Source organism: Mauremys reevesii, linkage group 10 (genome assembly GCF_016161935.1).
Source record: "Mauremys reevesii isolate NIE-2019 linkage group 10, ASM1616193v1, whole genome shotgun sequence".
Classification (NCBI taxonomy): domain Eukaryota; kingdom Metazoa; phylum Chordata; order Testudines; family Geoemydidae; genus Mauremys; species Mauremys reevesii.
The window spans coordinates 39,976,594-40,003,594 of NC_052632.1; the positions used below are offsets into that span (position 1 = coordinate 39,976,594).

At 59.1% G+C, this 27,001-nt stretch overlaps 1 pseudogene; it reads left to right on the forward strand.

Annotated features, from left to right (window-relative positions):
• Window positions 1-6,408: 6,408 nt before the first annotated feature.
• On the forward strand, window positions 6,409-26,002 carry LOC120373427 (annotated as a pseudogene).
• Window positions 26,003-27,001: the final 999 nt, after the last annotated feature.

The following is a 27,001-nucleotide window of genomic DNA, read 5'->3' on the forward strand; positions in this document are numbered from 1 at the left end:
CCCTTTTAAGCCCTGTCTCCAACCTGTGCAGGAGTGTTCCAGGATCTGTGGAAACATGTCTGAGGTGGCATCTTTGTGGATCACTGCAGAAGGGGTCTCTCCTGCTGACCTCAGAATCTAGTTTATTCTGGTGGTGGTATCCTTCATCTTCGCTCACAGAAGGCAGCAAGCTGTCCTGCCATGCTTCTTCCCATTGCAGAATGTCCTGTCCATTCTTCTTAGCAGGGGCGGCTCTACAAATTTGGCCGCCCCAAGAAATCATGCCCGGGAGGCGCCCCCGAGCCGCGGGAGCAGCGGACCAGCCGCGGGCATGACTGCGGAGGGTCCGCTGGTCGCGCGGCTCAGCTGGACCTCCCGCAGCTGCGGACGGTTCGCTGGTCCGGCGGCTCCGGTTGAGCTGCCGCCGTCATGCCTGCGGGAGGTCCCGCCGAGCCGCGGGACCAGCGAACCGTCCGCAGTCATGCCTGCGGCAGGTCCGGTCGTCCCGGGGCTCCGGTGGACCTCCCGCAGGCATGACTGCGGCAGGTCCACCGGCCCAGCCTGCCGCCCCCCTGGGAAAGGGCCGCCCCAGGCGGGTGCTTGCCCCGCTGGGCTCTAGAGCCGCCCCTGCTTCTTAGCATAGAGTCCCCAACAAGGACTGTCTGTCTTCTTTGGCCAGTTGTGAATGTTCTCTCGGGCTTGTCTGGGTCTGTCTAGTCTGAGCTGGCAGCAGTTCTCAGTTCTTTCCTCTGATGTCTGTAGATCCTTCCCTCTGGTTGGTTCTTGGAGGTTGCTCTCTTCAGATGTCTTACTCAGCACCCGGCAGCAATTTGATACTTCCGGCTGTGAGCAGATCCTTTGGGTTCTCCTACCTCTGGTCTGGAGATGACAAATTTCCAGTCATCTTTTCTGTTTTCTTGTCTCCCTTGGTCACTGGACTCCACAGCCTCCCAGTGTGGTATCTGCCGTGGTGCAGGCTGGATCTGAATATCCAGGAAATTCGCCATACCCCTGCTGTTTTGCAAAGTGGTCAGCTGTTCCTCTGGACCACAAACCTTCTCCTCCATCAAGCTACCAGCCTCACACCTCATGCAGATGGAGTCTCCTCTCTCTTCAGGCAGGAAGCAAGTGTGGCACATCCGGTGCAGGTCATAATAGCTGTCCACTCTTGTAATGTACCGATAGAGCAAAGCCTTCAAAATATCTCTTACAAACTCCCATGGAAACTAGGCCCTTAGCTGCTCGCTGTTATCCTGTCTTTATGGAGGAGATTGCTGATGCTACAGGGCTCTTTAATCTAACAAACATGCTGAATGGAGACAAAAATCAGACTAGACATTTTTATCAGTGAGGAACCATCAGAACAACTGATCTAGGGACATAGTGGGGTCTCCATCACCTGGAGTCTTTAAATCTGACCTTAACATCTATTAATTAAATATAGATCTGATTTAATTAGTTTGCAAAGTGCTTGAATTTCTCAGGGAGAGAAAAAAAGCCAGTGATGGCTTATAGGTGTTTATATCCCAAGGATGGCGTATGAAATGGGGGAAAGGTGGCATGCCCCAAGGTAAGTATATGCTGCCTTATCACTAGACAGGGTCATGAAACATGTGAGGTTAATAGAACAGTATTTATAATCCTTTCATAAACATTGTATCCTTGATAATGAAAAAACAAGGTAATGTTTGTTGGGTGTGGTAGGGATAATGTGGAGTCTGTGTACTTCGATGTAAACTTTGCCAACCTTTTACCTCAATAGAACAAACATTTAAACATAGAGTCATGTGACTGAAAGGAAACCTGATTCACTCTTCTAGCTCACATCTACATTGCATAGGAGAGGCCAGGATTCAGTCACCAGTACCCTGAAGGACCAAGGGAACTTATCCCATATTGGTTTGGTGGGGCTGCAGCGACCCAGAGTTCAGATGGGGGCAGGGTTTTCTTTTCCACAGGACTCTATAGAATAACATTATCCAGAGAAAAACTGTCGGCCCTGATCCTGCACCAGATTGTGCATCCCCTGGGGCTGCAGCTGCTGCAGGATGGGATCTTGGTTTGGAGGAAATGAACTTGGAGGGAAGAACTCAGGAGATATGGATTCTATTCCCAGCTCCCGTCCTTGCCCTGTGCCTCGGTTTTCCCATCTGTAAAATGGCAACAATGGAGTAGACTGACCTCCTTTGTAAAGCGCTTTGAGACCTGCTGGTGAAAAGTGCTATATAAGAGCTAGGTGTTGTTGTTATACGGCTCAAAACCATGAAGACAAGAAATGAGTTTAAAAACAACCTTTTTGGGGAGTTTCCCCTCTCAGAAAAGTGCCTCATTTCACAATTGCCTTCAGCTACTGTGTGCTGTTTTCAGTTATTTTCTGTAAAAGTCCTGGAAGCAAATCTAGCCCCACATGTAGCTTGCTGGAAGTTAAGGTTGCTTTCAGACATCCTCGGAACCCAACGAGACCAGCAATAAGTGAACAAGGACATGAGCTTTGACACACACAGGCTCCATCGTCACTGCCAAAACAGTTGTTTCTACAGGGGTGATAGCTCTGTAATGGAGGATTGGCCATTGGAACAAACTCCCAGGGGGATTCTCCATTTCTTGATGTTTACAGATCCAGGCTGGAGGCCTTTCTGGGAGATGCTTTAGTCCAACACAAGCTACTGGGCTCAATGCAGGGGTAGCTGAGTGACATGTAAGGGCCTGTGAAGGTCAGACTGGGTGGTCTAATGGTCTCTTCTGGCCTTAAATTCTCTGAATCTCACTATACAGCCCTGGTGGAGATGAGGCACAGGTAGTTTTTATCTTCATGTAACTTGCTGAGGTCAGTACTAGACCCCCCCCATACACACACTTAAGGTTGAGCTCACCTAGCTACATGTCTCCTCTAGGGTTGTACTTGGTCAGTGCTCTGCCCCTGTAAAAACACACCTGGTCTTGCAGTGAAGCCATAGCCCCTAGAGGTTGCTGTGTCAACTGCTGCCCCTGAAGCTCCAGAGCTGCTCCTTTGGCTCCCAAAGAGGCTCACACTTGTATGTGCTGAGGCCCAGGGTCACTCACCGCCAGTGACCAGCAGCACCATTATTAATATGGAGCTATGACTGCGTTCCAAGCTAGTTTTTTATTCTGTACCATAATTGGTGTCAGTTTGCTAGTAGAGATAAATTAGTGAAAGATTTACAGTGTGTTAACTTCCTGCCTGTTTAACTTTGAATTAGGTCTCAGAGCAACCTGGATTACTGTTTGTTACACACCCTAACTTCGCTTTCAGACACACACACAACAGAGCAATCCTAGGCTGTGGGTGTCAGATGTTCATGGGGTGTAAAGTAGGGGGTTAGCTGGCTAGCGGGGCTTTTTCTGAAAATGTCACTGTTCTGGACGGGCGCCCCGGGTGTGTGTTTGGGTCTGTGCAGTGACTCCATGTGATGGGCATAGGTTCATCCAGTGCAGAGCCAATTTGTGCTGGTGGTGGGGGGAGGCTGGGCTTTTCCCTCCCACTCTCTGGCAGCTGCAGAGGTCCTGAGCATCAGGCTGGGATCCTTGCCCCCTCGCCAGAGGAACAAGTGCCCCTGGGTGGCACCAGCACAGTGCTGGCTGCAGCCTCCGGAGTCGCTATGGGCAGAGCCGGGGTGGGAGCAGCTGCATAGGAACCGGGCAGACACGTCAGCTGCTGCTGCAAGAGCAGAGGCGGCTCCCGGGCCCTGCGGGCTGGAGGGTGAGCCAGGGCCGCCCAGAGGGGGGCGCAAGAGGGGCAATTTGCCCCAGGCCCCGGGTCCCGCCGGGGCCCCTAGGAGAGTTTTTCGGGGCTCCTGGAGCGGGGTCCTTCACTCGCTCCAGGGGTGGGGCCGGAAAAGTCTTGCGGGGCCAGGGCCCCCGGAGCTTCTTCCACTCCCGGTCTTCGCCGGCGGGGGGTCCTTCCGCTCCGGGGCGAATTACCCCCGAAGTGGGACCCGCCACCGAAATGCAGCCAGGTCTTCAGCGGTAATTCGGCGGCGGGGGGCCCTTCCGTTCCGGGACCTGCCGCCGAAGTGCCCCGAAGACCCGCAGCGGGGGACCCCCGCCGCTGAATTACCACCGAAGACCCGGCTGCACTTCGGCGGCTGGTCCCGCTTCGGCGGCAGGGGGCCCCTGCCGCGGGTCTTCGGGGCACTTCGGCGGCGGGTCCCGGAACGGAAGGGCCCCCCGCTGCCGAAGACTCCAGGCCCCCGGAATCCTCTGGGCGGCCCTGGGGTGAGCTGCTGCCCCTGCTCTCTGGAGCTGGTGGCCGGGCTTTGCCGGTGCTGGAGCCAAGTGATGGCCCCGGGCTGCGGCCACTCCGAGCCACACCCCGACCCGCGCGGACCCCCAGGGCGGAGCGATCGTGTCCCAGCCTGGAGCCCATCACCCGCCGAGCTGAGCCCCTTCTCTGGCCCAGGGCCTGGCCCTGCCTCCCCACCTGGCCCGGGGCCCCGCCCAGCCTGGCTATAAAAGCCGCTCCCCGAGCTGCGGCTGTGAGGTTCGGGGTCTGGGTCCGCTTCAGCTTCTGGTTCGTCCCCTCCCTGGGCAGGGCTCTGCATGGCCCAGCCCGGGGGTGTCACTGGCAGGGGCGGCTCTAGAAATTACGCCGCCCCAAGCAGGGCGGCATGCTGCGCCGCCCTTCCCCGGTCCCGCGGCCAGGGCAGAAGTGTCTGCAGACGGTCCCGTGGTCCTGCGGCTCCGGTGGAGCATCCGTAGGCATGCCTGCGGGAGCTCCGTCCGAGACGCGGGACCAGCGCACCCGCCGCAGTCATGCCTGCGGGAGCTCAAGCGGAGCTGCGGGAAGAGGGGACCCTCCACAGTCATGCCTGCGGCAGGTCCGCTCGTCCCGGGGCTCCGGTGGACCTCCCGCAGGCATGACTGCGGAAGGTCCACCGGAGCCAAATGCCGCCCTGCCACGAAATGCCGCCCCACACACCTGCTTGGCGCACTGGGGTCTGGAGCCGGCCCTGGTCACTGGGGCTTCCCCTCAGCAGGGATCCTGGCGGAAGCGAATGCCCCGGTCTCCCTGCACAGCCGGGCGGGCTCTTGGCTGGGCGGGAGATGGGGCGGGGAGGGCAGCGGGGAGGGCTGTTGGGGGAGCGGGGAGGGCCCCATGGCTGTTGGTGGTGGGGGGCCCAATGTAAGCGCTCTAGTGATATGCAGCGGGGTTCAGGGCGGGTGCTCCAGAGACAAAGGGGTTTTGGTTTGTAGAGCGACTCTGGATGCCAGGTTAAGGAGTCTCTGTCCTAGCAGCTGGAGACTGGCTCTAGCAGGGAGCTGCTCCTCAGGTGACAGCCCACTGGGATGCAAGCTTGGGAAGTCCCTCCTTGGCAGCACCAGACTTGTCAGGCTTTAGCACCCAAGCAGGACCCACTCTAGGCACAAGCAAAGCAAGCAACTGCCTGGGGTGGCACATTTCCAGGGGCATCATTCTGGCCAGCCTTTTTCTTTGGGCAGGGGCAGCTCTAGGATTTCCGCCGCCCCAAGCAGGGCGGGACGCCGCGGGGGGCGCTCTGCCGGTCGCCGGTCCCGCGGCGCCGGTGGACCTCTCGCAGATGTGCCTGCGGAGGGGCTGCTGGTCCCGTGGCTCCGGTGGACCTCCCGCAGGCATGCCTGCGGATGCTCCACCGGAGCCGCGGGACCAGCGGCCCCTCCACAGGCACATCTGCGAGAGGTCCACCGGCGCCGCGGGACCAGTGGACCTTCCGCAGGCATGCCTGCGGGAGGTCCGCCAGAGCCGCCTGCCGCCCTCCCGCGGGACGCCGCCCCAAGCGCACGCTTGGCGCGCTGGGGTCTGGAGCCGGCCCTGTCTTTGGGGCACTTGCACTCTCAGAGCTGTGCCACTTAGATGGGGTGAGGGCAGGGACGGCTCTAGCCATTTCACCGCCCCAAGCACGGCGGCATGCCGTGGGGGGCGCTCTGACGGTCACCGGTCCCGCAGCTCCGGTGGACCTCCCACAGACGTGCCTGCGGATGCTCCACCGGAGCCGCGGGACCAGCGGACCGTCTGCAGGCATGCCTGCGGGAGGTCCACCGGAGTCGCCTGCCGCCCTCTCATGGCATGCCACCCCAAGCGTGCGCTTGGTGCGCTGGGGTCTGGCGCCATCCCTGCCCCCTGCAACATGCCACCCCAAGCATGCGCTTGGTGTGCTGGGGCCTGGAGCCACCCCTGGGTGAGGGTGCTGTGCCCTCGGCCCCAGCTGGAAGGGGAAGCCCCAGCCCCGGGATGCTGAGCTGCCAGGGCCCAGCCACTAGCTGGGGAGGAGAGAGCGAGTCGAGCTGGGGCTGCGCCGCCTCAGCTGTGCACTGGCTGCTGCTTTGCCTTGTGCCACCCCTTATATCGGGGCTTCTCTGTGTGGCCGGGTGGGGGAGGGGTAAAGCCCCTGTGGGTGCTGGGTGAAGGTGACATCACTCTCTCCACTTCCAGCATCGCCTGAGCTTGGGTCGGCAAAAAACCTAGAGCTGGCCCTGGACCCAAGGGAAAGGCTGCTGCAGCTGGTGTCCAGGGAGCTCCAGGCAGGTAAGGAAGCCAGGGCCTGAGAAAGACCAGTTGCTGCACCTGAGTTGCTTTGGGGAAGGCAGGCAGAGAGTGGCTGTTGTGCCCCCCAGAGAGCCCAGCACCAGCTGTTATGGGGGGAGGGGGGCAGGAGCTGGAGGCACTGGGAGTAAAAGCTTAGAGCCAGCTGCATGCAGGAGGGTGTCGGAGAAGCTCTGGCTGTGAGGGAACCGCACTGAGCCTTCAGGCAGCTGGAGCAAGGTCCAGCTCTGTGCAGCAGCCCTGAGCTGAAGTGTGCAGGGGGGAAGGGCAGGAAAGGAGCCAGCTGTGCCCGGGAGGTGTGGGACAGGTGCTGGGCCCTGAGGGCTAGAGCCAGCTGTGTGCAGGGAGGGAGGGAGGGAGCAGGAGCCAGCTGTGCAGCGGAGGTGAGCTGGGAAGAGGGGCTGTGGGCACTGTGGAGGGCAGGTGCGAGCACTGGCCACTCTGCAGCATGGCGAGGGTCGAGGGAGCCGGCGCCCTGCTGCCAAGTGCCCTGCCCACCCAGGGAAGCTCCGTGGCAGTTTTACAGACCCCAGGCCTGTGCCCTGGGGAAGAGTCAGGTGGCTGCAGTGGATATAAACCCTGGCAGGAATCTGGGGAGGGAGGGGGGAGGAGAGAGTGGGATATGAGACCCCCCACCCACACACACATTGCTTCTGGGGAGCAGGAAGGGCTATTGGCTGTGTGGGGGATCCAACCTACCCCTTTCCCACTGCAACTTGAGATCATTGCTCCTTGTTCCGCAGCCTAGTTCCAGCCTCTTTGGAACCCCCCTTCAGGTAGTTGAAGGCTGCTATCAAATTCCCCCTCACTCTTCTATTCTGCAGACTAAACAAGTTCCCTCAGCCTCTCCTCGTAAGTCATGTGCCCCAGCCCCCTGATCACGTTTATTGCCCTCTGCTGGATTATCTCCGATTTGTCCACGTCCTTTCTGTAGTGGAGGGCGCAAAACTGGACACAATACTCCAGATGAGGCCTCACCAGTGCCAAATAGAGGGGAATAATCACTTCCCTCGATTTGCTGGCAATGCTCCTGCTAATGCAGCCCAATATGCTGTTAGCCTTCTTTGCAACAAGGGCACACTGCTGACTTGTATCCAGCTTCTCGTCCACTGTAACGCCTAGGTCCTTTTCTGCAGAACTGCTGCTTAGCCAGTCGGTCCCCAGCCTGTAGCAGTGCAGGGGATTCTTCCTTCCTAAGTGTAGGACTCTGCACTTGTCCTGGTTGACCCTCATCAGATTTCTTTTGGCCCAGTTCTCCAATTTGTCTAGGTCACTCTGGACCCTATCTCTACCCTCCATCATATCTACCTCTCAGTAGCTCAGTAACCTGCAGCTTGTAACAAAGGGACCCAGTGGCAGTTCGGCCCTGGTAACGCCCTGTCTCTCCCCACAGGATGCTGCCGTTCACGGACTGGGTGCTGGAGCTGCTGAGTATGGAGTGGACCCCCCTCCATGCTTACACCATCTCCGCCCTGCTCCTTGCCCTGCTGGCCCTGCTCTTCTGCACCCTCCTGCAGCTCGGGAACTCCTGGCACTGCTACTATGTGAACTGCCAGCGGCTGCGCTGCTTCCCAGAGCCCCTGCGTCGCAACTGGCTGCTGGGACACTTGGGAATGGTAGGTGTCATGTCATGTGGGGGTGGGGAGGGGGTGAGTGTCTTCTCTTCCCTCTTACTCCTTGCTGCCACTGAGACATGGCTTGATCCCTGCTGGGAGGAGCCACCCTTGCCCACCCCAAGGGAGGGGCTGGTGGAATAGCCCCTGAGAGGGCTGGGGGTAGGTGACTCTGCTGGTTCAGGCCTCTCCCTCCATCCCAGGTGAAGGATTTTGGTCCCAGCCGGTGCATGGCCTGGAAGGTCGCTCAGGGAGTCGTGCCCATCCATCAGACATGTGGGAATGGGGCTGGGACCAAGCAGGGGTAGGAGACAAGGGTCCTGGGACAGCTCCACCAGGTTCTCAGCACACGCCCTGTTTGGCACCAGAGTGGGCAGCGTCTGAACTCAGTCAGACGTCCTGACCCAACGAGGAAGCTGGAGTCAGAGGCATCGGTCACACCGCTGTTCCCATCCTGCTGTGGAACGGGCCCTTCCTATGGCTGCTGGCTCTGATGCACCCCTGATACAGCAGGGTCCTGGGCTCCATCTCTGGCACTGGATGGGGCGGGAGTGGTGGGGCAGCTGGGGCTCTGGCCCACATGCAGAGTGGCTGGGGCAGTGTGTGTGAATGGCCCCCTACCCACCCAGTGTCCTGCACTCAAGTTCTGCATTCTCCAGGCAGGGCCCAAGGCTGAGTGTGGGATGTGCCCTGGTGGGTGACTCTGGGCTCCAGTGCCCAGACACTTGCCCAGTGGCAGGGGGCTCTAAGGGAACCAATCCACAGAAGCCTCTCTGCTCACCCCTGCCCCTGCCATGCTCCCTGGCCCAGCCCTGTGCCATCCCTGCCAGCCCGCTGCACCCCCATGGCTCTGCCTGCATTGGTGGTGAGTGGCCCCTGGGCCTGTTCGGTCGCCTTTGCTGTGGAGCAGGAAGGGTTATAAAGCCCTTGGCGGGATGGCCCCACCTGGTGTAGCTGTGGCAAGGGCATAGCCAATCACCATGTGCCGTGATATCAGGCATCAGCCATGCTCAGGAGTGAGGGTCTTGACAGATACACTTGGTGCGGCACGGCACGTGGCAGTGGGGAGATCCCTGCCTCTGATCAGAGGGTCTGATTCTGCCCCATCTGGTGTGCACTGACTTGCTCTGGACTCTAGGAGGGACCCAATCCTACCCTATATTAACTCTGCCCCGTCCCTCCTGCAGTTCATATCTGATGAGGAGGGGCTGAGCTTGGTGTCCCAAACAGTGGCTACATTCTCCCAGGCCTGTGTGACATGGATGGGGCCCTTCCTACCAGTCCTGGCCCTGGTGCACCCTGATTACCTCAAGCCGATCACAACAGCCTCAGGTACGCTGGCTCCTGGGGGTGATGGTGAGAGTGAGGGTATGTCTGCACTGCATCTAGACACCCGTGGCTGGCCCGTGTCAGCTGGCTCGGGCTGTGTCAGGCTTCCTTCTCCACTCTGAACTTTAGGGTACAGATGTGGGGACCCGTATGAAAGACCCCCTAAGCTTATTTACCAGCTTAGATTAACAGTAAGCTGCCACCACCAAGCATGTTTCAAATCTTAGGGGAGAGCCACTTGGGAAATAGTTGGGGAAAGGCAGAGTTCCAAGTCCCTAACCCCCCCCCCCTTTCCTGGGCAGATGTGAGACTAATTCCTCCCCCCCCCCCAAGTCCTTACACCCCTGTTCCTGGGTAGGCTTGACAGTATATCCTCACCAATTAGTCCTGGTGAACACAGATCCAAACCCCTTGGATCTTAAAACAATGAAAAATCATTTAGGTTCTTAAAAGAATTTTATTAAAAAGAAAAGGTAAAGTTCATTTCTGTAAAATCGGGATGGAAATAACTTTACAGGGTAATCAGATTCAGAGAGCCCAGAGGAACCCCCTCTAGCCTTAGGTTTAAAGTTACAGCAAACAGAGGTGAACTGTAAGGAGCCAGGGTGGCCCCCTACCGAGCCGGACCAGGACGCGCCGCGTTCCCCGCTGGCGGAGGCGGGGCCACGGCGAGTTCACTCCGCTCCCAGCGGCAGGAGGGGCGGAGCGGGCCGGGACGCGCCGCGGTTTCCGCTGGACGGGGCGGGGCCACGGCAACTTCGCTCCGTCCCCAGCTGCGGGAGGGGCGGAACAGGCCGGGACGCGCTGCGCTTTCCGCCGGAGGGGGCGGGGCCAGGGCAAGTTCACTCCGTCCCCAGCTGGGGGAGGGGCGGAGCGGGGAGTACAAAGGACAGGGCCCTTTGCTCCGTGGGGGCGGCGCCACGGACGGAGGCAAAGGCTGACGCCGGACTGCTTCCGCCCGACCCAGCTGCTGACCCCGGGGAAACGGAGGACCCCGAACCCCTTGCGGAGCCGGAGCTGCCCGCTGCGGTCTATCCGACTGAGCAGGAGGTGCGTGTATCCGGACATTTGCCAGCGGTCCCCTGCTAGAGGGGCCCGCTAGAGACTTTTGCCGGCGCTCCCCTGCCTGAGGGGCGCGCCGTGGACCAGTGCCAGCGGTCCCCTGCTAAAGGGGCCCGCTAGAGACTTTTGCCGGTGCTCCCCTGCCTGAGGGGCGCGCCGTGGACCTGTGCCAGCGGTCCCCTGCTAAAGGGACCCGCTAGAGACTTTTGCCGGCACTCCCCTGCCTGAGGGGCGCGCCGTGGACCAGTGCCAGCGGCCCCCTGCTAGAGGGGCCCGCTAGAGACTTTTGCCGGTGTCCCCCTGCCTGAGGGGCGCGCTGTGGACCAGGGCCAGTGCCCCCCCCCTGTTAGAGGGGCGCGCTAGGGACTCATACCAGCGCCCCTGCCGGAGGGGCGCTCTGTGGACAATTGCCAGCCTGCTCGTGCCAGAAGGGCGTGCCCCGGGTCCCTCCCCCACCGCCGACGGAGGTAGCGAAGGCAGCCCCGGCTTACAGAACCCTCTAGCAAAAGGAACATTTACGGGTTGAGAAAACAAAGATGAAAACCAACACGCCTTGCCTGGCTGTTACTTACAAATTTGAAATATGAGAGACTGGTTCAGAAAGATTTGGAGAACATGGATTGATGTCCGGTCCCGCTTAGTCCCAAGAGCGAACACCACCAAAACAAAGAGCACAAACAAAAGCCTCCCCGCCCCCAGATTTGAAAGTATCATGTCCTCTTATTGGTCCTTTAGGTCAGGTGTCAGCCAGGTTATCTGAGCTTCTTAACCCTTTACAGGTAAAAGTATTTTGGTGCCTCTGGCCAGGAGGGATTTTATAGAGTTGTACACAGGAGGGTTGTTACCCTTCCCTTTATAGTTATGACAGGCCGTTACACTGCAGTGTAGATATTTTGGTTGGGGCTGGAGCCTGGCCTCTGGGTCCTCCCGCCCATGGGGTCCCAGAACTTAGGCTCAGGGCTGTAAAACTGCAGTATAGACATTTGGGATCAAGCTGGAGCCCGAGTCAGCTGACATGGGCAGGTCACAGGTGTCTAATTGCAGTGTAGACGCAACCTGTGGGGCCAGAGATGAGAGACACTACCTGGGCCCCTCTAGCCTGTCCCCGGGGAACCTATGCAGGACTGGCCTCAGCAGTGTGTTCTCCAGGGCCCTGGCCAGGCTGCTGTGACCATCCCAAGGGACAAGGCTCCCAGCCAGTCCCTTACCCCCAGTGTGACATCATGCTGGTATGAAGGTTTTCCTGATCTTCCCCAGGGTGGGGCTGGGAGCCAGTCAGCTGGGGCCCTGCAGAGCAGCCCAACCAGAGCCCTGGGGAAGGCACCAGAGGGGACAATCCGCCTGGGGAGCTAATGGGCCTCTCCCAGCAATAGCTCCTCAGAGTCTGCACTATCCAGCCTGGATCTCGCTCTGCTCCAGGTCAACCCCCCGACCCCCACCCCCGTGAGTCGTAACCCTCATGTTCTCGTACATAATCAGTGCAGGCCCCTTGGCTCAACTGACTCGCTCCTGCCTGGGTGAACCAATACTTCCCTGCCACCTTGGCTGCTCTCCTCTGGGTTCTGCACTGTGTGGGCCCAGCAGCCTCTTCTGGCCTTGACAGCTGAGATTGGGTTACCGTAGAGAGGAGTCCAGGGGGCCCAGAGCTGAATGCAGGGTGGGTCAGGCCAGGAGGGACCGTTCTGCTCCTCTAATCTGACTGCCCGTGTCACACAAGCCAGAGACCCTCCCCAGAGCTCCCTGCAGCCGGCCCCGAGCACCTGGCTGTGCTGGAGGGAGCATTACAAAGGGACAGCCCATCTCCAGGTAAAGACTCCCAGGGATGGCAAAGCCCCTGCATCCCTGGGCCAGTTGTTCCCAGGGCTCATTCCCCTCCCTGTCAAACACTTGCACGGCGTTGCCAGTCTGAGTTTGTTCCTGCTGGATCTCACTCAGCCGCTGTCTGCTGGATGGCAGAGCCCTCTGCTGCCAGGCGTCCCTGCCCAGGGAGGGGCTGGTAGCTGGGATCTAGGCACCTCTTTTCCTGCTCTTGAGGAAATTAAATCCATTGGGCTCCTATAGCTTTCCCCGGAGAGGCAGGTTTTCCAGAGCTTGAGTTGTTCTGGTGGCTCCTCCTGGACCCCTCCCCTGCTGTCACTGTGCTATTGGAGGTGGGGCCCAGTGAAGGGAAGGGCTATTGCCTCCCTGCTTCATTGTGGGACAGCTCTGCCCAGGCAGCCCCAGGAAGCTTTAGTCTGTCTCAGGGGCCGTGCTGCATTGGAAATCCCGGGATGGGCTCTGCAGAATCTCCTTCCTCCGAGGCAGTTCTGGATCCCCTCAGAGGATGGGCTGCCTTAGTCCAGCTTCTCCAGCTCCCTTGATGTTACTGCTCTTGCTGCAGGCCAGTTTCTGCACCAGCTCGCCCTGGGCGAAGGCTGTCAACGTGCTCTGTGCAGGGAGGCAGGGGAATAAAATGGGGCTAAGTAGCTGCGGGGGCCAGGTGTTCATGGGGGTCTTCCTTGGGCCCTGGTGTGGGCTGATTCCTGTTTGACTCTTGAGAGATTGTGTCATTTGCTGCTTTGGGGAGTCCAGCCCAGCCAACCCCTGCTACCCTCTGGATGCAGGGGCACCTGGAAGCTGCCTGCTGCCATATGGGGATGGGCCCGAGTCCAGAGATGCCCCTGGGCCCCATGGGGGGGGAGAAGGTGTGCAGGAGCAGGCAGAGCTCTGTGGCAAACCTCCCCCCCTCTGCAGCTGGTTCTGCCAGGGAGCCATGGACAAGCCCTCACCCCACCAGAGCCACTGAGCACTAGCAGCTCCTCTCCTGGGCACAGGGAGCACAGACTGGCTGTCTCCTGCATGGAGAGCCAATGGTCCATAGCCGGGACTGAGGCTCTCAGCTCCATCAGCGCTGTTCCTGGGCTCCTGGGAACAGCAGGAGGAGGGACTTGGCCATGCAGGGCAGACCTAAGGCAGCACCCAGCAGGCGCTGCTACACTGCAAAGACCCCTGCAGCCTGGGCAGGGTGATGGCTCAGACACTCTGAGCAGCAGGGCCAAGGGCACTGCCTGGCTGAACAGCTTGGGGGCAGCAAGCAGAGCCACCTCCCCACGGGGGACCTGTGTCATCATTGGTCTTGCAGGAGCAGCTGGGGCCCCATGGGGAGGACACAGAAACAGTCCAGAGGCAGGATAGTGATGGCCAGCAATGATCAGTGACGTGGGGAGCCTGTGCTGGCCCTGTCCCCTCCCTGCCACCCACGGAGAGTGGCCCCTGCTAGGGCTGGTTGCCCAGTGCTCTGGCGTCTCTCGTAGTGCCAGTCACCCGGGTGCTGAGAGGAGTCAGCGGGTGTAGCAGAGGGTGAGGGTTCTCTGCAGGTCTGCCCCCCTAGTACCGCCCTGGTGAGCGAGTTGCTGGGGCTCTGCGCTGCAGGGGGATGTGCAATGAGCAGAAGCCAGACTCCGAAGGAGTCCAGTCCCCGGCCTGGTTGGTGCTCCCTGGCCTGGGGGCTCCTGCTCCATCCTCTGCTACCCCCTTGCGGAGGCGACATCTCTGTTCCCGTTAATGTACTGCTGCCACTCTTTCCAATTAGCCCTGTTCCAAGTGGCGCTGGGCCCGCAGGGCCAAGGGCACATGGAGCTAAGCGGGGCCTGTTTGCTGATCCCTGAACTGCTGCCCATTCCAGCAGCTAGGGGCTGTGCCCAGGGACCCAGTTCCGTCTGCTGAAACTTTGTAAACAATCCCTGTTGCTGATGCAGTAGCAGGAACAGAGTCCTGCTCCCTCCCCTAGTGCCAGGCTGGCTTGGCAGGACACAGACCGGGGAGGTCTGGCTTTAGTGCTCCAAGCCAATGGCTAGGTCTGAGTGGAGAGAGTTGCTCCCTGGAGCAGAGCTGTATGTCACTGTGCGAGGACAGGGATGTTTCGGGGCTCAGGAGCCCCCAGTCCAGTGGGGTGGCTCAGCACTCAATCTCCTGCTCAGCTCAGCTGGATGGCAGAGAAGTGCCGGGGCTGTGTGAATACATGTAGCTAGTTCATGCCAGGGCTGAGAGCTCATGCCCCTTGGTTCAGCTCTATTTGCGATAACACAGGGAGCCCCAAGTGGCCCCGTCCAACCTACTGCCAGGTGAGGGCAGTCTCCCCTCCCCCATTAGAAATGAAGCTGGGGGCACTCTGAGAACAGCCAGCAGTGCGTCTGCCTGGGGAGCTGCTGCTCCTGCAGTGGGCTGAGTCAGGCGCTGGGCCCAGCACATGGCCCTGGCCGGAGTCCCAGCTGGCTTGTGGCTCCTCGTTGTAGGGTCAGAACACAGAGGAGGGAATGCAGTGTGTGGACGAGCTTGTCAGGTGCTATGGCCACTCCTGCCTTTGGTGGTTTAGCCCTGGCTTCCCATTCTGCCGCTCTTCCACCCAGAGGCGGTTAAACCCGTGCTGCTGGAGTCAGGTAGTGAGGTTGGCCCCAGCGCCAGGAGTTTGTGTGTCCGTCCTGGGGCTTAGCAGGGGTTGGATTCCCAGCAGGCACCTGGAACTATCTGTTGTGTGTGCTGCTCCCTAGAAAATCCCCTGGCCAGGAGGACTGGCTGCTGAGACCAGCCCTCCTCCACAGGGCTGAGGAGGAAGCTGCCTGACTCAGGTCTCGGGCTGAGCTCGGCTCGGCACATGGCTGCTGCCAACCCAGGGTCCTTAGTGAGTTCCCCTGGCCCCAGAGGGGTTGGGGCAGAGGCTGTAGCGTAGCCCTTAGCGTCCTGAGTGGAGCACATCCCCCTGGCTGCAGCCATCGCGCCAGTGACTCATGGGAACAAAGATTCCTGGCCATAGGCGAGTGGGGGCAGCCCAGTGGGTCTGATAGCATCTAGCCAGCTCAGGGACACACACACACACCCCTGCCCTTCATCAGCTCAGTCCATGGTCCTGAAGGGGGTGCAGCAGGGCTGTGGGGTGAAGGGGACAATCAGGGAGGTGGTGCAGGGGAGGTCTCATAAGGACTAAATGCCCAATGTTCTTGGGGGACAGAGAGTGTGGGGGGTGCATGACCGTGAGACGTCAGGGGAAATCTGGAGAATGGTTCAGAGAGGGGGGTGGAAGAGATGGGAATAGAACCCAGGATTCCTGGCTCTTGCCCTCTTCAGGCCCTCCTGTAGCCACAGGATCACCACCCTGCTCCCAGAGCCGGGGATTACAACTAATAAATAGGGAGCTTTGAAGATGCCAAGCTCTGTACTGTGAAGGCCCCATGTGACTGCCGAGCTCCCGCGGTCTGTGACTGCCCAGGTGGTGTGTCTGTCGCTCTGCAGGCCTGGCCCAGGCTGCAGATGCTGCTTGCGCCCTGTGTCTTGCCTGTCCGGTGACTCGCTCGGAGCAGAGCCTGCTCTGCGTGAGGGGCCTGGTGGCTCAGCGCCTGGTCCCTGTTGTGTGGCTCCTTCACCCTGTTCACTGAGCCTGTCCTGCTGCCCCAGCAGCCGCCCTCCTGGCTGCTAGGGAGGAGCCTGGAGCAGGGTGTCCAGCAGGGCTCTGCCTTCTCTGACGGGGGCTCCTTTCACAGAGGGATGCTCCAACGCTCCTTAGGAAACAGCCAATGGAGCAGGCGGGTGCTGGACAGACCCACGTTCCTGTGGCTGCCCCTTTCCAGACTAATAGGTCCTGCAGCTCCAGCCGGGGCTCCAATACCAGTAGCCCTGCACTCCTTCCCTGTGTCCTGGTCCGTGTATGTGTGTGTGAGCGCTAGCACCGGGGTGCACCCCAATACCGCCCCCCATTCTGTGTGTCTGAGCGGTAACGCCGGGGTGTGCCCCATTACAGCCCCCCATGCCGTGTGTATCTGAGTGCTAGCGCCGGGGTCTGCCCCATTACCGTCCCCCATGCTGTGCTGTGTGTGTCTGAGCGTTAGCGCTGGGGTCTGCCCCATTATCGCTCCCTGTGCTGTGTGTGTCTGAGCGCTAGCGCCGGGGTCTGCCCCATTACCACCCTCCTTGCCGTGTGTGTCTGAGCGCTAGTGCTGGGGTGCACCCCATTACTGCCCCCCGTGCCGTGTGTGTGTCTCAGCACTAACTCCCGGGCCTGCCCCGTCTCTGGTCTCCCCCACAGCTGCCATCGCGCCCAAGGACTACATGTTCTATGGCTTCCTGAAGCCCTAGCTGGGTGAGTGCGCTTTCTTCTGGGCTTGGATCTTGTGCTTGGTGTCATGGGGCCCAGACCCCAGGGGACGGGCTTGTGGGGAAAGGAGGATGTGATGTTCCCCTCTGGTGTTATCTAGACCGGTGATCTGCTAGGTCACGCCAATCCTTGACTCTGGGAGCCAGCCTTAGCCTGCTCTGCTGTGACAACCCCCACTCCTGGGCTGTTCACGCACAGCCTCTGGCATGTAACTGCTCCTTGGACAGTGCAACCGAATGACACTAGCCAATATCTCTGGTCCCAGACACAACCCCAGGAACCTCCATCTTGCAGTGTCCAGTTATGCCTGCTGGTGTCTGCAAGTTTATATAAGTTCATCAGTGTAACAAAGAAATTGATATGTACCAGGCTTGTTATCCCAAGGAGAGTCTCTGCCACCCTTGAAACCAAGTTGTGGGAGGGAGGAATAGCTCAGTGGTTTGAGCATCAGCCTGCTAAACCCAGGGTTGTGAGTTCAATCCTTGAGAGGGCCACCTAGGAATCTGGGGCAAAAATCAGTACTTGGTCCTGCTAGTGAAGGCAGAGGGCTAGACTCAATGACCTTTCAAGGTCCCTTCCAGTTCTAGGAGATAGTTATATCTCCTATTATTATTACCAAACACACTGCTTCACATAGAATAAACAAACAGATTTATTAGCTACAATGATTGGTCCAATGAAATAAAAGCAAAACACATTCTAAGCTGATCTTAGCACTTTCAATGCCCTTACAAACTTAGATGCTCCTCATCACAGGCTGGCTGGTTGCTCTTCAGCCAGGCTCTCCTCTTTGATCAGCGCTTCAGTCACTTGGTGGTGGTATTTGTAGATGGAGGTGGACAAGAGAGGAAGAGCCTGGCAAACGTCTCTCCCTTTTATCATGTTCTTTCTTCCCTCTTGGCTATGCTCCCCCCCACCCCAGGGTCAGGTGAGCATTACCTCATCGTGGTCCCTGACTAACCAAGGGAAGGGGGGTGACTCACCAAAGTTCCCTCACCAAAGGCTCTTGAGCAAAGTCAGCTGTCATGGGATAAGAGGGAAGGTCCTTTCTGGATCAGTAACTGGTTAAAAGACAGGAAACAAAGGGTAGGAATAAATGGTCAGTTTTCAGAATGGAGAGAGGTAAATAGTGGTGCCCCCCAGGGGTCTGTCCTGGGACCAGTGCTATTCAACATATTCATAAATGATCTGGAAAAGGGGGTACACAGGTGACAAAATTTGCAGATGATACAAAACTGCCCAAGATAAACCCAAAGCAGACTGCAAAGAGTTTCCAAAGGATCTCTCCAAACTGGGTGACTGGGCAACAAAATGGCAGATGAAATTCAATGCTGATAAATGCCAAGTAACGCACATTGGGAAACATAATCCCAACTACACATACAAATGGATGGGGCCTAAATTAGCTGTTACCACACAAGAAAGATCTTGGCGTCATTGTGGATAGTTCTCTGAAAACATTCACTCAATGTGCAGCATTTGCCAAAGAAGCGAACAGAATGTTGGGAACCGTTAGAAAAGGGATAAATAATAAGACAGAAAATATCCTATTGTCTCTGTATAAATCCATGGTTCACCCACATCCTGAATCCTGCTGGAAGGTGTGGTCGCCCCATCTCACAAAAGATATATTGGAATTGGGGTTTGGAACAGTTTCCGTATGAGAAAAGATTAAAAAGACTGGGAGTTTTCAGCTTGGAAAAGAGGTGACTAAGGGGGTATGGCCACTGTCAGCAGACAGGACATGGGGCTGGATGGAGCATTGGGCTGACCCAGCCTGTCTGTCCTTATGTTGGTGTGGAGCTGGAGCTACTCATGCCATAGCCGTAAGCACCAGCACATGGGTGTGCACAGGATCACGCACAGACCTTGACATGCGCATATACCTCTCTGCACATACCACCACGCACCTGCACATACACACACATGCACCTGCATGTTCATGCCCACATGTGTCCCCACAAACACACGTATTTCACTCACACCCCTCCCACGCTCCATGCACTCATTGCACACACGTGCACACTCTCGTGCCTGCCCAACATGCACCAGGGAGGTTGGTTCTCGTTGAGCACCCCAGCTGGCTGTGACCCAGGGGCTGGAGGCCTGGGCTACGGGATGTCTGCCATGGCTACCAGGCTCTGAGCTGAGTGCCTGTCATCTCAGGGGACGGTTTGCTGCTGAGCAACGGTGCAAAATGGGTGCGGCACCGGCGCATGCTGACGCCAGCCTTCCACTTCGACATCCTGAAGCCCTACGTGAAGATCTTCAACCAGATCACTGACATCATGCATGTGAGTACCTCCCCTCCCCCCACGGCACCAAATCCATGCCTGTGCCTCTGGCCCCTCCCACGGCACATGCTGCCCTGGCACCCTGCTACCCCCAGCCTGCCCGTGACCCTGCCCTCCTCCCGTGGCATATGCTGCACCATCACTACACTGTGCCCCTGGCCCCGCACCCCCCCCTCACTCCAGGGCATATACTGCACCGATACTCTGCCCACCCGCCCGCCTGCCCACTGCTCTTGCACCTGTCCCAAGCGTATGCCCAGCCCTGTCACTGCACCAGTCCACTAACCTATGCCCCTGTCTGCTTGCCTGTCTCTGACGCTGGCCCACCCGCACTGCATGGGCACCGGGCTCTGCAGTGCTGTCCCTGCGGGCAGCTGCTCGGATACGGCTCTCACGGGCACTGTTCTCCCACAGGCCAAGTGGCGCAGGCTGGTGGCGTCAGGCTCCACCTCCCTGGACATGTTTGAACAGGTCAGCCTCGTGACCCTGGACAGTCTGCAGAAATGCGTCTTCAGCTACAACAGAGACTGCCAGGAGTGAGTGACACGGGGGCAGCTGTCCCAGCAGGGCCCTGCACTGACCCGAGGGTGGGAGCCCCCTCATTGTGGGAGGTCAGAATTGGGAGAATGGGCTGCAGGGTCCCTCCCTTCCTGGCCTGGCCCCAGCGAGCCCATCCGGATTCATGGAATGGGTCCCTGAACTGGTGGGTATTACTGCCGGCCTGGGCAGGAGCAGGGGGCCTTCCGGGGAAGGTGTCTGGAGGTGTTGGGGGGTTTCTGTAGTGGCTGAACCAGGCTTTGGTCAGCACTGGGGGTGGAGCTCCTCAGCTTACTGGGCAGAGGCTGGTGCTTGGTTCTTCCACTCGCTGGTCTGTCTGCGAATGCCTGTGGGGTCGGCCTGGCTGTGCTCAGGGCCGGCTCTACTGTTTTTGCCTCCAAGCAACGCGCCGAATTGCCGCCATGGAAGGCAGGGGCAGTCCGTGTGCCGTTAGGGCAGCACACGTGTTTCTGCGGCGGCGGCAATTCGGCAGCAGCTTCTGTCTTCAGCTGGAAGACAGAAGCTGCGCCGCTGCGGACAGCTGAACATAGAAGCTGCTGCCCAACTGCGGCTGCCGCGGAAACGCGCGTGCCACTCTAATGGCACACGGACTGCCCCCGCCGTCCGTGGCAGCAATTTGGCGTGCTGCTTGGGGGCAAAAACACACGGACTGCTGCCCCTTGCAGATTGCCGCCCCAAGCACCTGCTTGGGATGCTGCTGCCTGGAACCGGCCCTGGCTGTGCTGTGCTTCTCATGGGGGATGATCCTGCTGTCACATCTCGCTGCCAGGAAGCTCCTCACCTCATTCTTGTCACCTCAGAACCCTCCTGCCCCCAGTTTATACATGTACTGCAGGGCCCTCGTCTGCAGCTTGTACCTGTTTTACTGCACCGGTGCATGTTGGCTCCCTGTCATAGGACACTGCCAGCTGGCTGCGGGACCTGCCGGTACAGGGGGACCCCGGGGTGGCTGCGGGACCTGCTGGTGCAGGGGGGCCCCGGGCTGGCGGAGGGATGTGCTGGGAGCCCAGCATTTCTGCCCACAGTGTGCGAGTTCAGAGCGGACCCCATTGCCAGAAACAGGACTGAGGGCTGGGCTGGAGTCACCTGGCAGCGACGGGGGAAGTGGCTGGTTTCCTGGCAGGCAGGGAGTCAGTTCCCACCTCTACCGCAGTGAGGTGACCCATGACCCTGGGGAGCCCGGGCTGGACTTGCTCACACCAGGATGCCCCAACCCATCAGCCTGCTCTGGGGAGGAGTCCGAGATCTGCTCCTGCCAAACCCACGTCCGTTCTGTCCAGCTGTTGGGGAGGGGCACTTCTCCATCCCTGCCAACCACACCCGTCCCCTGCAGGCACCTGCTGACCGACCACTCCCCCATGCCCTGCTGCCATCGCTGCCCTATGGGGATGGGGCCCCCTGACACCCCAGAGTCTGTGGTGCACCCAGGGAACAGGCTGTGTTAGCGTGGGGGCTCCTTGGAGCCTGCCTGGGTCATGCAGCCCCCACACTCACCGTGTCTGGGACTGTTTATGGTCCCTGTGACTGGGGTCCCAGGGAAGCCAACTGAGGTCTCAATTAGGGTGACCTGCAACGAATGGGCAGGCAAACCCCCAGCTGGTGGATATTCCAATACTTAGATTTACCAAGTCAGCACAAAACAGCTTCTGTTATACCTCACTGGTTACTCAGAAGTCAACAACACAGTTCCCTTAAAGCAGCCCAGCCTCAAGCCTCCACCTAGACACCCAAGTCAAATATGATGAGGATCAATGAAAATCTTATTTATCATATAAAACAAAAGGTTCTACCAATCCCAAAGAATCAGACACGTTACCTCCCAGGTTAATGAATATTCCAGATCTTACCCAAATCCACGTTTACAGCTGATTCTTATTAACTAAATTAAAATTTATTAAAATAGAAAAGAGAGAGAGAATGGGTTTAAAGAACAGTATACATACAGACATGAGTATAATTCTTGAGGTTCAGATTTATAGCTTTGTAGATGCAAAGAGTTCTTTCAGAAATAGTCCACAGGTTATAGTCCAATGTTTATATTCAGGGAGGTCCTGTCGGAACTAGGATCTCAGTCCTTGTGACTTAGGTTTCCCCTGAATGAAGCCTCAAGCAGATCTGAGATAAACAGGCTCAGAACCCAAGGGTCTTTTATACAACTCCAGGCCTTCTTGGATAGCTCGGAGTCCCTAGGCCAACAGTAGGCAATCGGGGTGACTTTGAAGTAGTCCATCTCTAGTAATTAGCTACACGAATTAACATAAGGCAGTTGCCTGTTTTTCCACCATTCGCAGGTGATTGGCTGTACATTTCAAAGAGAGAGGAATACAGCGATATCCTGCATTTACAATTCATTTAAATGCTAAGATGTTCGTTTGATCTCTGAATTAACAGGATACAGCCTAGACAGGGACTGTTTGATTACACTGTTGACCTCTACCAACATATCTGTAAATAGAAAAAAACATTTTAAGGGCTGAATTTGAGTCATTTATCCTGCAGGATGCTTAACCCTTTCCGGTCATGTGTCACAGTCCCACACTGGCTGAGCCACAGCAGCAGCCAGAGACACCCGAGAGATCCCGTGGCCAGCCTGGAGATCCCGTGACTGGGAGATCACACAATCACTCTGTTGCAAGGCCCAGCCCCCTGGGATTCCCCAGCTCTGATCAGGGCAGTGGCGCCACCAGGCCCTGAACCACCTGGGCAGGGATGCCTGGCCCAAATCCAAGCAGGGCAAGATGGTGGACTTCATAGACATCCTGCTCCTGGCCAAGGTAACATGGTGGGGGCCTGCCCCATGGTGATGGGGAGGAGGTCACTGATGTCCTGCTATTGGCCAAGGTAGCACAGTGGGAGGCTGTGCCCTAGGGAGCTGGGGGGTTCGTTGACGTCCGGGCAGGGCATTGCCAGGTGGAAGGTGCTGTGTGGTGTCTGTCACACCAGGAATCGCCCCCCAGCCCAGCTATCTGGAGCGGCCCAGCCAGAGCTACCTTCCCAGCATGCTCAGCGTGGAGCAATATAAACTGCACTTGGCAACATGGGACCAGCACCTCTGGGGAGTTCGAACACCAGAGCCAGGCTGGGCATGCGGGGAGGGGAGCCCACCTTGGGGCCTGGGGCTGTGGGGCAGGGCAGAGGCTTCCTCTTTCCTTGGGCTGGGGTGGAGGGGAGATGGCCTAGTTCACTCCATCCCGAGATGTCCCATCCTCCCAGGCTCTGAGATGGGGCAGGTGTGGGCTGGGCCCCATGGGGATCCAGGTTACCCGTCCAGCAGTGTGAGGATGACCAGGACCTGTCAGAGGAGGACATCGCAGCCGAGGCCAACACCTTCATGTTTGAGGGTGAGAAGCCACCCTGGGGAGGGGATGGGGGGCCCTCCTGCTGACCTCACAGCCTCATGTGGGGGGGATGGGTTTCAGAGTGTGGGGGAGTCAGGGCCCTGCACCCCCCACTTCCTGCGATTCACCATTGACTCTCAGCCAGCCAGTAAAACAGAAGGTTTATTAGACCACAGGAACACAGTCTCAAGCAGGGCTTGTGGGTAGAACCAGGGCCTCTCAACCAGGTCCCCCTTTGGGGCAGGGATGTTAGACCCCAGACTTGGGGTTCCCTGCCTGTTCCCAGCCAGCCCAAAACTGAAACCAAAAACCCCTCCAGCAGGCTCTCTCCCTGAGCAAAGGTGTCGACTCCCTACCCACTTCCTGGCTCAGGTTACAGGTTCAGGTACCGTCCCTCACCACCTAAAGTCATCCCCTGCTCTCCCATCCCCCATGCAGACAGCCCCAGTAAAACTAAACGACATTCCCAGGTCAATCCACCCTGCTCCCTACTGCGTCACAATGGGGTCTTGGCAGATGACATGGCTCTGGTGGGGAGGCCAGGAGAGCTGGGTTCAGTCCCTGGCTCTGAGTGACCTGAGTGTGCCTTTCTGTGAAATGGGGCTAAGACAGATCTGCCCCTGGGCACTGCCAGACAGTCCCAGCAATGGAGGCGGGGTGCTAGAGGGGGCAGATGCTCAGAGTCACCCCACTCGCCTCCCATGCACAAGGGGCCTGGAGTTCCCAGCTGGCACTGCCAGAGAGTCACAAGAAGTGAAGCCTCAGTAGAGGTGCTGGCAGAAGCTGAGCCGGGCAGGGTCCCTCCAGCCCCGGACTCTCCATGTTCCCTCTCTGCCCCCTGGCGTGGCGGCTCTCATGCTGCGCTGGCCTCTCTCTGCAGGCCACAACACCACAGCCAGTGGCCTCTCCTGGGTGCTGTATAACCTGGCCTGTCACCCCGAGTACCAGGAGCGCTGCCGCGAGGAGATCAAGGACTTAATGCGGGACAAGGAGTCAGAGGAGATTGAATGGTGAGATGGCTGCTCCGGCTGCAGTGCTGGCTCTGTCCAGTGCAGTGCGGACCCCCAGCACCACCACTTCCAGGGCCTGTGGGGCCTCCCCCACCCTTTAGTCCCAGCACAGCCCCCGCCTCACCTGTGAGGGTTAGCACAGCTGCTGCCCTCCCCTCCCCACTGGGGTCCCTTCACCTCTGCCAACCCCACAAGCTAGAGGGCTTCCCCTGCAAGATGGGCCTAGGCTGCTCCCCAGTGCCCGAGGGCCCTGCCGCTCTGGGTTTTGCCTGCCCCTCCGGATGCCCAAGGGCGCTGCCACTCAGGTGTGCTCGCCCCTCCCCCACCACTAACGATGTCATACGTCCCCTCAGTGCCAGCTCCATGCAGATGTGAATCTGTCCCAACCCTGGTGCCTGGCTCATGGGTTCACACTGGGCCTCTCATGCATCCACCTCTGGGGCCAGCGCTAAGCTCTGCTCTCTGCAGGGAGGACCTGTCCCAGATGCCCTTCTCCACCATATGCATCAAGGAGAGTCTGTGCCTGCACCCACCCGTCATGGCCGTGTCCCGGCGCTGCACCGAGGACATCAAACTGCCCGATGGACGTGTCCTACCCAAAGGTAGCAGCCTCCTTCCCTGCCCCCCAGCGAGGGGCATGGCACCAGAGCTGGGCCCCATAACCCCTGAGGTGCTCAACCCCTCCCCTCCTTCTCCCTTTCCTCTCTAAAGAGGCAGTTTCCTCTCTGGCAGGGAACATCTGTCTGATCAGTATCTACGGGACACATCACAATCCTGCTGTCTGGCCGGAGCCCCAGGTATCGCTGGTCACTCTGTTCTGCCCCTTTGGCTCTACTCCACCCTACGGCCACCTCCAGCATCGCACTAGGGGGCGCTGTGCTGCAGGGGTGGGATTGGGGGGCTCAGTAGGAGGGGAGCCTGGTGTCCATGCTGTACTGGGGGCGGGGGCTGCCTTTGCTCCCTCCTTGGCTCAGGGACCCCAGCCCCCCCCAGCCCCCCTCACCATGCCCTGTGCTTGCTGCTCCAGGCCTATAACCCGCACCGCTTCGACCCAGAGAACCTCAAGAACAAGCCCCCACTGGCCTTCATGTCCTTCTCTGCTGGACCCAGGTAACCTGCCTGCCAGGCTCAGAGCCCCTCGCCGCACGAACTGCCCCCTCCTCCTTTCTCCTCCCCTCCCCCCCCCCGGCTGCCCACCAGCGAGCGGCTCCCTGTTGGTGCCCTGGCTGCAGTGAAGCATGGTGGGATACACAGGAGTTGGCCTCTGATCAGTGCTGGGGTCAGCTGTTATATTGCTGAGGATCAGTTCCTTCTCCCAGAGGAGGTTGGGCTCCCCCCAGCGTCTGTCTGTCCCTGCGGGCAGTGGGTTCTGGGGTGTCTGTCCCTGCTCCTCCATCCCTGCTCTCACATGGCGTGTGGTTTCTGGGTGAAGAGCACCGGCTGACACACCTGGCTCTCTCACAGGAACTGCATCGAGCAGAACTTCGCCATGGCAGAGATGAAGGTGGTGCTGGCGCTGACGCTGCTGCGCTTCGCCATGCGGCTGGATGAGAGCAGGCCTGTGCGGCGCAAGCCCGAGCTGATCCTGCGCACCGAGAACGGGCTGTGGCTGCACCTGGAGCCGCTGGGGCCCAGCCATGAGAGCCGGTCCCCCGCACCGTGCTCCTAGGGCCATCCACTGCCACCCGCTGCGGAGGATCCAGCCTGCTCCACACAGCTCAGGGGCCTGCCGAGTGGCAGACCAGGTGGGGATCATGGTGGGGCCAGAGGTTAGCAGACACCTGGGAGTCAGCTCTCTCCTCTAATCTAGACCAGCCCTCTGTACCAAAGCAGGCGCTGTGGGGTCCAGGCATGGGGCCCCGAAGGTGCTGCAGGCTCCTTTCAGACACCAGCTACTTAGCCCTCTCCCACCTGCCCCTGGGAGCGAGGGTGACAAATGCCTTTCCCCAGCCCCGCTGGATGTCCACGGCCACCTGGTGACTCAATGTCAGAGCTAGAAATGGAGCCCAGCAGCCTGGCTCCCGGCTCAGCCCACTCACAGCCTAGGCGACCCCCGTGGCCTGCGTTCCCTGCCCCCACTGGCCAGAGTCAGGGTGCCCGGCAGTTCGACTGCTAGCCTAGGATGTGGGAGACCCGTGTTCACTTCCCTGCTCGGCCACATAAGGAGCCTGCGGCATTGGGCAAGTCACTCTGCCTCTGGCCCTCAACTCCCATCAGTGCAATGGGGCTAATGGCCCTGCCCACGGGGGCTGAGGGTAAATGCAGTCAGGGGGTGAAGTGCCACATAATTATGTTGGGCATCTAAGACCACGTGGTCAATAACCCTAAATGCTATGGGCTCGTTAGTGGATCAACCCCTGTGTTTCCGCCAGCCCCCCCCCGTGTCCTGATGCTGCCTGGAGCTGAGGGCCTGGTCTCTCTCTCACTCCCTTTCCCTGGAGGGTAGGAATTTTCCCTCCCGCCCACTCCCCCTCTGTCCTGCTCCCCCCACTTCTGCACTCAGCAATCCACCCATCTGGTCTGAGGCAGGAACGCTGAGGGTTCTGTGGACAGGTGGCTCAGTGCTCTGGCCGATCTTCCTGAGCGGCCCCCAGGAGCCTGGGTGAGAGCTTCTGCCTTGGGCTGCTGTGGATGGCTTTGAGGTGGGGCAGCAATCCAGGGGGCAGCTGCCTAGCAATCACAACCTGCTGGCTGCAGTCACCCAGAGGAGTTGGGGCAGGGAACCTGTAAGTGTGTGTGTTTTTTCTCTCTCTCTCTGTAGTGCCCAGGGGGGCTGGCTGCAGACCCAGCAGGGACCTACTCTCTGCCACAGGGAACTCATGGTTTAATGGGACAAACAGTGGTTGAGGGCAGGGAGGAGGGGGCCGGGTGTGGCCCCTGGGGCGGCTAGACCTGGAACTGGGGGACAGTTGGTTTCATGATATTTCTAAGTTCGTTCCCGAGCACGGTGAAGTCCAGGGCCCCTGCTGCAGGGACGAGGCCATGGGGCTTTGGGATCCAGCCTGAGGGTTTCAGGATCTGGCCCTCGAATCTGGTTACTGAGCTTTGGGTTCTGTCCCTCGTCCACATGGTGGCAGGCTCCAGCCCTGGGCTCATCCCCCTCCCTCCCATCTCTCTGGTCCCCGCTGCCTCCTCAGGCCCAAGACTTCA